Source organism: Tachypleus tridentatus, chromosome 1, assembly GCF_004210375.1.
Source record: "Tachypleus tridentatus isolate NWPU-2018 chromosome 1, ASM421037v1, whole genome shotgun sequence".
Lineage (NCBI taxonomy): Eukaryota > Metazoa > Arthropoda > Merostomata > Xiphosura > Limulidae > Tachypleus > Tachypleus tridentatus.
This window is the reverse complement of record NC_134825.1, coordinates 51178319-51191849: the sequence shown is the minus strand read 5'-3', so window position 1 is coordinate 51191849 and position 13531 is coordinate 51178319. Positions and strand designations below refer to the sequence as shown.

The window sequence follows — 13531 nt, the reverse complement described above, 5'->3', positions numbered from 1 at the left end:
ATTGAAAAATGCATACAGTGAAAAAACGAATAGCTTTGTATTCATAGAGTTTGAGTATATAATGATTACTAACCCTGAAAAACTTAAGTATAAACATTGCTGTGCAAAAGTATAAGGACAAGCAAATATTTCGTCATTTCTTTCCATTTTATGGGGCTAATTCATCCATGCCATTACAGAATGTAAATTTCAACATTATGGTAATGCTTCACTGATCCCTGTTGAGTATCGAATGAACCAGTGTCAGAACACTCATCATTACTTAGACTTCCCATATACTTATACCAGGGCCGCGTCATAATGGTTCTGATTGAATGAACATACTGATCAAATTTAGGGTCTGAAATAACTTTCATGATACCCCATGTAGTGTCTTAACTATATAGAAAGAAGTTATCATATGGTACCAGAATAGATTAAAAGAAATCAATGTAATAGTACCCAGAAATAAACCTTGATAAGCAGAGTGTTTAATACTATGTATTACAAATAAATTTGGAAATAGGTAAGGAAGAGGCAGAAATCTAAACTCAATTATGTCAAGTATCTTTGTTTATGCAGCCTTTGGGACAGAAGAATAACTACCACTGATCTCAAACATGAGATAAACAACCATGCACCAAATAACAGAAAAGTGTCCACATCTATAATATTAAGAAGACTCGACGAAAATGGAATATTTGGTCGTGTAGCATTTAAAAAAACCTTTACTTCGTTCTCCAGGTATTGTCAAGAGACTACAATTTGTTAAAAAGTACAAAACCTGGATTGTTTATGATTGGTAAAGGGTGATATGGACGGATGAGCGCAAGTTTGAAATATTTAAACGTTGGGCGGAAGAAAAGTGAATGAACGATATTTACTTCAATGAAACCAGTTTTATGGTTTTGGTGTGTTTTTTCTGCTGAGGCGACAAGTAATATTTGCAAATTAGATGGAATAACGGACCAGCGCAAGTGCAATCAGATATTGATTCGTCAAGATATACCTAGCGGTTTACGTTTTATTGGTAAAGAATTCTACTATCAAGAAGATAGTGACTCCAAACACTCATCCAACCTATTCAAAAATTACTTAGCTATAAAAGAAGCTGCAATGGCCCCCACAGAGCCCGATCTCAACCGATCTGAATCCGATCTGAGCAGATTTAGAGTTTGATAGATAAAAAATTTGACAAACCAAAATACATTTCCAAAATAAACTTTATGAGAGTGTTTTAGAGGGCCCGCCATGGCCAAGTGTGTTAAGGCGTTCGACTCGTAATCCAAGGGTCGCGGGTTTGAATCCCGATTGCACCAAAGATGCTCGCCTTTTCAGCCGTGGGGGCGTTATAATGTTACGGTCAATTCCACTATATTCGTTGGTAAAAGAGTAGCCCAAGAGTTGGCGGTGGGTGGTGATGACTAGCTGCCTTCCCTCTAGTCTTACACTGCTAAATTAGGGACGGCTAGCATAGATGGCCCTCGAGTAGCTTTGTGCGAAATTCCAAAACAAACAAACAAATGTGTTTTAGAGACATTTGAAATAAAACCCCAAAAGGCACTTTGATTAAGTATGTTAAAACAATGCCTGAAAGACTGACTGTCTGCAGTTATTAAAGCAAAAGGAGACGCACAAAATACTAATTATTTACTGAACTCAAACACTTCCACTGAGTATCTATTCTATTAAATAAGAAGATATATAAAATTGGATGTTTCACCTGTGATTTGCCTTCCTTTGTTCTTTGAAAGCGGCCTGAAATCTAAGTTTTGACTTTATTCTAAGACTTTTCACAGACCTTATAATGTAGATAAGAACTATCATAATTTAAAATAACATACATTAATGAAAACAATCTTCTATCACAGAGCAGATAGAAATATTCTTATAAATCCCTAAAGACAAAAATAAAATATTTATAATTAAAAGAGATTGAATTATGTCATCAAAATAAGTGTTTGAAAGATCTTGTGATTGTGCTGGACGTTTAGTTCCTAAGTTTACACTTTCATCACATGTATGAGACGTTATTTTATATCATTATAAGTTTTGCAGCAGGCTCAGCATGGCCAGATGGCTACTGCGCTTGGCTCGTAACCTAAGGGTTACAGGTTAAATCCCCGTCACACCAAACATGCTTGTCCTTTCAGCCGTGGAGTCTTATAATGTTACGGTCAATCTCACTATTAGTTGGTAAAAGTGTAGACCAAGAGTTAGTGGTGGGTAGTGATAACTAGTTGCCTTCATTGTGGTCTTACTATGCTAAATTAGGGACAGTTATCGCAGGTAGCCCTTGTGTAGCTTTGCGCAGAATTCAAAGCAAGCATGGCCAAGCGTAGAAATTTAAATTTGACCTACCATCAGTGAGGGAGTATGTTAAAAATACATACATAAGTCATATCAACACGAACCATCATATAAACATATGTCAACAGTATTATACTCACTCAAATAACCTACTTTATATAAATTTTTTGGGGGGTGCTTACCTCGTCGTGCACGCCATTATATATGCAAAAAATTGTAATCCGAATTTCTAAATTATGAATGATATTTAGTTATATCGTCAATGGATAGAAATTACTCTTAAGACAGTAAACACATTAGCCCTTCATAACTACGGTAAATTGTTAGCAAAGATAAATACACGAACTGTATAGTAGAACAGTTGAACAAGGAAATACACAAAATAGTATGAATACAGCAAACAAAAATAATAATAATGCTCATAAATAAGAGAAAATAAAGAAACAGTGCTCCAAAATTATTTATAATATTTACATTCAAGGGTTAATGGTCGTGAATTCAATCGAGTAGGTTTCTCTGATTGTACACTGCTGCACTAACCTGTGAACCTAATGTGGTTTGCAGAGTCGAACTGCAAAAACGATGTCTTAAAGAGTACAAGACTTTAGTCTTACTGTAATGATTTTAACTATCAACAGAAAAGTTGAAAGTTTATGAATGTGACGCCAAGCTTAAGGACATAAAAAAGCAAACAATAAAGAAGTTTACCAGAAGAACTTTGGCTTTTTAGCGTTGCGCGAATTTCAGAAACAAACAAACAAGTTTTATAGCATTACATCGGTAGAGGTATAAATTACTTGCAGTATGATAAGAATATTAATTAATTTTCTGCTTCCAGTTTTTAAGATATGGGTGCTACAGTTATTCCCTTGAAAGATTATTAACCTCATGTGGTATTCGCCTCAAGTGTGTTTATTTTATTAAGCACAAAGCTACACGATTAGTTATTTGTGTCCTGCCCACCATTATTAGTGTTATAAATCTCTACATTTACCAATGAGCTACTGAAGGGTACACCTTGAGATTACTCTATCTTGATTTTATTTCTTAGTAGCTAATTAGCCCGTTATGGCCATGTGGTTAGTGCACTTAACTCGAAATCTGAAGGTCGTGGGTTCGAATATCCATCACACCAAATATGATCGCTCTTTTAGCTTTGGAGCGTTATCATGTACGGTCAATCCCACTATTCGTTGGTAAAAGAGTAGCCCAAGAGTTGCTTCTGGGTGGTGATGACTAGCTAACATCTAGTCTTACACTGCTAAATTAGGAACGGCTAGTGCAGATAGCCCTCGTGTAGCTTTATGCTATATTCAAAAAACAAACAAAAATTGTGAATTATCTTGATTAATAGAACTTATATGAAGTAAAACAATTGTTTTCAAATATGATAACACCATGGTATGGATTCGACGTGAAGTTCTATTCAATATATATGTATATTTAGTCCCATCCATAAAAAATTTAAGGTCAAATAATTAGACCATCCCGTTACAGTAAAAAAGAAAAGTGTTCCATACTTTGACGCCATTATAACAATGAGGGTACAATCCCATCATTCGGTCTAACGACAGTAACCCAAAAGGTGGCGATAGATAGTGTCTACTCACTGTCCTACCTGTAGTCTATAATTTCAAAATTACGGATGGATAGAACAAATATCCGTCGTATAGTTTTACGCGAAATTCGTCAAACAAACAAGTCAAACAATAGAGCGTAACCGACCGTTCATAATCAGTGTGGGCAAAAGTGGTTAAGTACCAGTGCGTGTGAAGTCAAACAAGTTGTTGGTCTAGAGGATACAACAGGAAGACAGTGAAAATACGTTTCTAATTGAATTTTCAAAGCTTACGAAACCTAAGCACGAGTAGCAAAGCACTAAACATTACAATTTATTTTGGAAAATAGTCTCTCTTCATTAAAAAAAATTAACACAAAAACGTGGCTTTAATTATTTGTTTGTTTTTTTAATTTCGCGCAAAGCTACTCGAGGGCTACCTGTTCTAGCCGTCCTTAATTTAGCAGTGTAAGATTATAGGGAAAGCAGCTAATCATCACCACCCACCGCCAACTCTTGGGCTACTCTTTTACCAACGAATAGTGGGATTGACCGCACATTGTAACACCCCACGGCTGAAAGGGTGAGCATGTTTGGTGCGACGGAGATTCGAACCCGCGACCCTCGGATTACAAGTCGAACGCCTTAACCCACTTGGTCATGTCGGGCCCTGTAAGGATGGGCATGTTTGGTGTGACAAGGATGTGAACCCGCGACCCGAAGATTAGGAGTCGAGTGCCTTAACCACCTGGCCATGCCGAGCCAGTGGCTTTAAATGAATGTAGTTTGACTTGATAGATGTAGTTTTGTTGTTATATTTCTTCATTATCTCCTACTGATTAGAGGTATACTTGTACTAATAAAGATACCATGCAAAAAAAAAAAACAACTAAAGGTAAAAAACCTAGGTTATTCATTTCCCTGCCCATCATGTAGCTTTGTGCCTTATTCTAAACAAACCATTCCAAACATGATATAATAACTAAATGATAACGTTAGAAACGTATTTTAAAAATACCTTAATAATACACATAAAAATACCTGAATAATACACATTAGGTGAGTGATCTTTCATGTACACTTAAAAAAACTCTAATTATTTCTTCTCAAAGATCATAAATAATGATATCTCACATTAATATTTTTCAAGTGTCCAGCTATATATTGTTATATAACCGTGAATTTACCGAACTAACAAATATGAAGGATTCTTTATCTGTGAGTCGTATTAAGGAAAAACAGAAATGTTTCGGTATGCTTTGAATTTAGCTGTTTTAAACAATTTTCAGTGATATATATGTATTAGACATACCGTGTCTTACTTGTGTACACATGGATATAATGCACGTATATGCGTAATGGGCTGTTCTCATGGGAAGTGTATCTTTCCAAAACCTTTACAATAAAATGAAACATTTTTTTTTCCTTTAGTAAATTATACGTTTTTAGCTGAGACAATAAACATTCTGGCATGCGTACGTATATGAATAAATTCCAATTTTCAAGAGTTTACGGGAGTTACAAAATGTATAGCTAACAGAGCTTGGAAAGAATATACTACCGGCTTAGTACTATAAGCAGTGAGTAATGGTGACTTTCCGGTAAGTTCGTCATTTAAAAACTCACATTTCCTTCATATATATGTATATATACCAAATATATATATCGCTGAGAGCATTATGTCTAACTCAGAGATGGGGACAAAAATCGATATAACACAGTCCAGGCTTCTCGCTGGTAGATACCAAATACAAGGGAATGAAATTGCTTTATGGAAAAAAAAAGCTATAACGTTAGGCGAACCATTCATATATATATATATATATATATATATACACTTGTATATATTCTTTAGTTTTATGTGTAATATCTCAAATGCACTGTGATTTTCTCTTTTACAGTTTGGTTTGGATGATAATTTATATTTTACTTCTATTACTTTTTTACTGTTGCGAATTTATTTGATTTATTCACAAATGAGTGGAGAAGATGAAAAATGTGGGCATTGTTTCCATTACGATAACTTGTACATTTGTCAAATGTGCCTAGATATCACATTTAGCGTCTGACAATTCTTTATCTTTATTGGGATATAAAATGATATTAGAAAGGCTTTCTAATATATAGCAGCAACAAAACTTTGATATAAATAACATTCTTAGAGAGACAAAAAAAAATCACGGTGATTTATGACTTTTCTTATAACTTTTCATGACGTGATGATTTTATAAGCGCGTGGTAGATATTATGTGTCTTTACATCACAGAATCTGTTAGTAAATCCTCACGAAGGTCAACCATACTTTTGTAATTTGAATATAAACTCTAAGACCAGGTGTCATTGACTTTAAACTTGTATACAAGGTCAACACGTTCTGTTTCCTCCCATTCTTCCTGTCAGCCATGCATCAGGTACTACCAGAGTCTGTTAGAGAGGGGGAAAGAAACTTAATTACAGAAAACATTACACAGGTTTTCTAGTTTCATGTACAATCTATTTAGTAGTAGTAAGGAAAAGATAACACTGTTTAAGATTGTAATTCGCGTGTAGAATTTGCAACATGTATTTCTTTTTAATTTTTTCATCAACAGACAAATAAGCTATAAGGTGGCCTAACAACAGGTTTTGTACACTATTAGTGTAATTAAATTTGCAGCTACTTGTTCCCAGAATTCAGTACCTGCAGTATACTTCTTTGAAATGTGTTATTTATAGTGTCATACTTTCAATCTATGAAATATCGCGTGGATCGCGCATATGTTTGTTGAAAATACTGGAGTTTTAAATTCAGTTCAATTTGATCTGTTCGCTATTTTGTAACTTCAATGGTGCCTTTTCATCTGGTACTTTTGCGGTTTGATGTTCATTTCTTAAACATTATGCCTCAGATACGTGATTTTCTGTCAAACATTTTATTGCGTAATGATTTTCCCTTTCCTTTTTTTTGAAAACATTAGATTCAAATGTCATCATGTGTAAATTTTTTAAGCGTGTTTTTTAAAGGCCCGCCAGGGTCAGGGGTATCGAATCTCCATTCCACTTAACATGCTCGCCATTTCAGCTGTGGAGGTGTTGTGATGTGGCCCGGCATGGCCAGGTGGTCAAGGCGCTCGACTCGTAAACTGAAGGTTTCGGGTTCGTATCCCCGTCGCACCAATCATGCTCGCCCTTACAGCCGTTGGGGCGTTATAATGTTCGGTCAATCCCAATATTCGTTGATAAAAGAGTAGCCCAAGAGTTGACGGTGGGTGGTGATGACTAGCTGCCTTCCCTCTAGTCTTACACTGCTAAATTAGAGATAACTAGCGCATGTAGCCTGCGTGTAGCTTTGCGCCAAATCCAGAAACAAACAAACAAAAGCAAGCGTTATGATGTAATGGTCAATCGTACTATTTGTTGCTGAAAAGAGTAACCCAATCGTTCGTGGTGGGCGGTGATAACTAGTTGCTTTTCCTCTAGTCTCACACTGCTAAATTAGCGAAGGTTAGCGCAGATATCACTCGTGTAACTTTACGCAGTACTCAAACCAATCTTTTTTTTATTAATATCCATCGTTTCTCAGGCCGATTTCAGTGAATACACGTGTGGTATTTGGTTGAGATTTAATGTTTTGTCAATATTGTTATGACAGATCGATTTACGTATATCGTTTCCAAGTTAATGACCCAATTATATTTAACAATACACATTCAAGTTCTACTTTGACCCCATATGATAGCATTAACATCCATCCAACCTATTTAAGCTTCTGTGACTTTCCGCATCCGGCTTTGAGCTCTTAAACCAGTTTAGTCAATCAAGCAAACGCGCACACTTACAAGAGAACAGATTTAAGCAACATTATACTCTTGAGTGTAAAACAAGGTTCATTAGCTTTGATATAATTCTGAAATTTCAATGAAAATTTTGGATGTCATAGAAAGTTCTGATATTACCCATCTGAAATAATTCGACATAATACTAGTAGCATTTTAGAACTTATCATAATTCACTGATATAACAATTTGATGAAAACTTCTAAACCTGTGTTTTAGTTCTATAAGAAGTATGAATAGATAGATCTTCGTCATTAGTTAACACATTATGAATATTTGGTTATATACAGTTTACCTTGCAACGATTGCAAATTAAGTTTTAGTCCTCTATTTTCGACAAATGCCTTATTATGTATTTATACATAAAAAAAATCTTTAAAAACCACAAAACGATTGATAACTATTTACTGATAGCAGAAGGCGGAAAACGTTATTAAGGCTGAGAAGTTTTAAAGTAAAGATAGCCCTCCTTATAGCCATAAATAAACAAAAGACGACATATTTTATCATTAGTGATTCTATAGTCCTTTTTTATCGACCGCTCTAAAAGTAGGACATAATTAATGGATGGACGGATATGAGTGTGTGTAGGAGTAGGACGTAATTAATGGATGAACTGATGAATGGATGGACAGATACGAGTGTGTGTAGGAGTAGGACATAATTAATAGATGAACTGATGAATGGATGGACAGATACGAGTGTGTGTAGGAGTAGGACGTAATTAATGGATGAACTGATGAATGGATGGACAGATACGAGTGTGTGTAGGAGTAGGACATAATTAATAGATGAACTGATGAATGGATGGACAGATACTAGTAATGATGTATGAATGGTAGATACATAATGTAATAGATGGACATACTGATGAATGATGAATGGACAGACAGATACGAGTGTGTGTAGGAGTAGGACATAATTAATAGATGAACTGATGAATGGATGGACAGATACTAGTGTGTGTAGGAAGTAGGACATAATTAATAGATGAACTGATGAATGGATGGACAGATACGAGTGTGTGTGTAATGGAGTGAGGACGTAATTAGGACGTAATTAATGGATGAACTGATGAATGGATGGACAGATACGAGTGTGTGTAGGAGTAGGACGTAATTAATGGATGAACTGATGAATGGATGGACAGATACGAGTGTGTGTAGGAGTAGGACGTAATTAATGGATGAACTTTATATGCAAAAACGGCTCGTTTGGGTTGAGAAAATATTTTACATAGAAGAGCGAACAACGTTTCGACCTTCTTCGGTCATCGTCAGGTTCACAAAGAAAGAGGTAACTGACCGGAAGCTGACCACATGTTTGAAAGGAGTGACATTTGAAAGGAAAAGAAATGACATTTATTTTATTCAACAATGTAGAAAAGAACAACTAACCCCTAATTTTGTAAAGGTAAAACTTTCAAAAAATTTTAATACATACACAAACATTATCCAAAATTTACAGAAAAAACTACTTAAAGCCATGTGGAACACAAAATACAAAGAACTACATGACTTACAAAAACAAAAAATGAACCTAGACCATCAACTGGCATGCTGCATTAAACCAGAGATTTACGGACTTATACAACGAAACATAAACCAAATCAATAGTAAGAACGACAGAGACAAAAAGATCTGCCACAACAAAAAACTAGAAAAACTAAGATGCAAACAACAGAAAAAACACCAAAACGACAAACCGTTGACTAACCTCATAATTAACAGATCCGACCGTCAATTAAACACAGACGAGATACATCTACTTAACAAAGGACTCAACTTCGCAATAGCACCTAGGTACATTCCAACCATAGAAATCAAAACATGTTTAGAAGACCTAGCCAGGAGACTTGTGATACTTTCTACAGAGAAGAAAAACAAGGAAACAACCAAAAACAACCAACAGAAAGAAGACAACTTAGATAATTTTATTGACATCCAACAGCCAAACTTCCCAGGTAAAATTAAAAATTTATATTTTCCAGAAACACCTAAAAACAACATCTTAAACAATTTTTTCAAAGAATTTTCTCACAAAACCATCAACATAATTTCACAAAACAGAAAACTAAAATACAACCTTACAAAAAGAGACATTAATTCCATTAAAAACCTAAAACAAGACAAAAACATAAAAATTCTAAAAGCAGATAAAGGTAACGCTATAGTCATAATGAGCACGAATGAATACATCCAAAAAATGAATAACATCCTATCAGACACGAACAAATTTAAACCAATACACACAAATCCAACAAAGACACACGAGACGCAACTGAACAAATTACTACTACAAATGAAAAAAGCCAACACAATTTCACAAACACTTTATTCCTACCTACGTAAAACCGACTCACGCACACCGCAAATATACGGCATCCCCAAACCTCATAAACCAGATTGTCCATTACGACCAATAATGTCCACATATGAATCGTTTAATTACAATCTTGGTAAATACATAGCATGGGCATTCTCCAAATATGTAACATCAGCCAGCTCATTCATAAAAGACTCTTTTAATTTCAAGTCTAATCTAAGTCAACTTAATCATAAAGCCTTAATGGCCAGTTTCGATGTTATATCCCTCTTTACAGAAATTCCAACCACTGAAGCCTACAAGATAGCCTTAGAACTCTATATCCGAGACCCTAACCCAACTATAGAAATTCCCAGTAGCCAATTAGCAACCCTCATAGAATTCACCACGATAAAGACAAACTTCATGTTCAACAACCAAAACTATATACAAACAAATGGCCTAAGCATGGGCAACCCAGTGTCACCAGTTCTAGCCAATATTTTTATGACACAAGTTGAAACACAAGCAATTAACACAGCATTACATCCACCACTATACTGGTACAGATATATAGATGACACGGTTGTGAAATTCAGATCTACAGAACACACACTTAATTTTTTCAATCACATTAACTCTATACATCCCAACATTAACTTCACATGTGAACAGGAAGAAAGCAATCAAATATCATTTCTTAACCTCAAAATTACAAGAACCGACACACAATTCAAAACAGAAATCCACCGAAAAATCACCCATACTGGACTATACATTCCTTGGGACTCAGCACATGAAACAAAACAAAAACTCAACATACTAAGAAACCAAATAAACATAACCATAAAACTATGCTCACCAGATAAAATTAACGATGAATTAGACAAAATAAAACAATACTTCATCAACATCAATAAGTTTCCCCCACAAACCGTAGAAAACATTATACGCACACACCTAGACAGAAAGCAAAATCAACCAACAAAAATAAATATATCTCACGAATCAAAAAATCACGAAACCATATACTGCTGTATACCATATATTCCTGACATCAGCAGACAAATAACCAACATTTGGCAAAAACTAGTAACAAAATATGACATTCCAGTTAATACCAAATTTATTCAAAAACCAGGCACAAAACTGAGGTTTATACTATGTAAAAACTACACTGACAAACACACACCAACATTATTTATAAAATACAATGTGATAACTGCCACGACTTCTATATTGGAGAAACAAGTAGAAAAATGGTAACCAGATTCAAAGAACAAAAAAAGTCACCTTCACACGTTTTCGAACACTGCAAGTCAAATAAACACAACATAACCATAGAAAACACTCAAATACTAAATAAAGAAACAAACATAAAGAAACGCATAATTAAAGAAGCCTTACTTATACAACAACTTAAACCCAAAATAAACCAATATAAAGGAACGCCTTTATACCTATATTAATATAATAAAATAAATAAAATTATATATTCAAACATCTAACACCGCCCTCTACATTCCGACACTCAGTTACACAACCCCTTTCAAACATGTGGTCAGCTTCCGGTCAGTTACCTCTTTCTTTGTGAACCTGACGATGACCGAAGAAGGTCGAAACGTTGTTCGCTCTTCTATGTAAAATATTTTCTCAACCCAAACGAGCCGTTTTTGCATATAAATTTCTCAACAAGTGGGTTTCTCGACATCACTGATTAATGGATGAACTAATGAGTGGATGGACGGATATGAGTGTGTGTAGGAGTAGGACTTAATTAATGGATGAACTGATGAATGGATGGACGGATATGACTGTGTGTAGGAGTAGGACGTAATTAATGGATGAACTGATGAATGAATGGACGGATATGTGATCGTGTGTATGTATATATAGCTTTAATCACAGCTTTATCAAGTCCTCACTCTGAAGAGAAATATTTTTTGCTTCATTTAAACTCATTCAATTTACAGAATAAACCTTCATTACATAATAAAAAAATAATGTGCAAAGCTTGAAATCAATACTAGCTTTGCTCATTCCTTTGACCTCTTAGAATTTACCATCACATGTTGTTCTGCCTCATTAATGAGGTCTCATCTCCTATCTAAAACTCTCAATTCGTTGCCTTTAAATTTCGCTGAGAGTTATCACGTGAAAAGATTCTATGGAATTGCTGTGAACGCAAACTATGTTGTTAGGAATGTTATGTCTGTTCATATGTTTCTTCTTGTACGATTGAATGCGCTATAGTTTGGGACCATAGAGTTTTATTCAGCGTCAACTTTAAAAGATTTCCTTTCAAGGTTAGTAAACGTTTTCTTTTTATTATATTCAAGCCTATTGGGAAAGTGTAAATCGAATCTAAAGAGATGGTAAGCTATTTAAATTTTCAACTAGATTTATCGTAGCATTCTTTCGCTGCCTTTGAAGCTGCATTAGGTAGCAGTTTATTAAAACCTTTAGAAATCGGAACTTAACGCGGCGAAGCAAAGGCAGCAGTGCCACTACTTTCATAATAATGCACTAAAGATTACATTCACTCAGTGTAAAAGATAGGAAAATGATAAGAAAAAAGTCTATACGATTAGAAAAGTGTTTGGAGAGTTTGATCTGATAACTAGGTAATACAAATATTCAAGCAAAAGTAGAGGTAGACGTACAGAGACAAATGTGCAGGTAGTTCATAGAGTTGGGTATGAGAGAGGTAGAACATCTTGTTACAGTTTGAGTAGATTATATCAAAAGGAGTTTGACGCCTCACCACGTCGTTAAAGTTCATGTCGCCACGTTCCTTCATGCTCTTTTCTACGACAATTGAATTGTGTATATTGACAATAATCCTGCGGCGTAGTTTACATACAAAAGGCTCCATCATAAGACTATTATGTCCAAAGTAAATTCCGCTCTCTAGATTTCCATAGTTCTCATAGCGCACTAAAACAACCGATTTCGAACGAGGGTTTCAACAATATAATATCGCAGAGATATCAGGTAGCATTGACATGCAGAGGAAACACTGCTAAACACAAATAGTCCTGATATTTTGAGGAAACACTGTTAAACACAAATAGTACTAATATTTTGAGGAAACTATTAAAAACAAATAGTAGGGATATTTTGAGGAAACACTGTTAAACACAAATAGTACTGATATGTTGAGGAAACACTGTTAAACACAAATAGTACTGACATGTTGAGGAAACAAGGTTAAACAGAAATAGTAGTGACATGTTGAGGAAACAAGGATAAAAACAAATAGTACTGAAATGTGAAGAAACAATGTTAAACACAAATAGTACTGAAATGTGAATAAACAGTTTTAAACACAAATAGAACTGATATTTTGAGAAAACACTGTTAAACAAAAATAGCACTGACATGTTGAGGAAACAAGGTTAAACAGAAATAGTACTGACATGTTGAGGGAACAAGGATAAAACAAATAGTACTGAAATGTGAAGAAACTGTTAAACACAAATAGTACTGAAATGTGAAGAAACAGTTTTAAACACAAATAGTACTGATATTTTGAAGAAACACTGTTAAACACAAATAGTGCTGA

At 34.8% G+C, this 13531-nt stretch overlaps 1 protein-coding gene across 2 annotated transcripts in view; it reads left to right on the top strand.

Moving 5' to 3' along the window:
• The window catches only part of LOC143248519 (TOX high mobility group box family member 3-like), a 152100-nt gene that overhangs the window by 46802 nt on the left and 91767 nt on the right, over positions 1-13531 (top strand). The gene's annotated exons all lie outside the window — the stretch shown is intronic.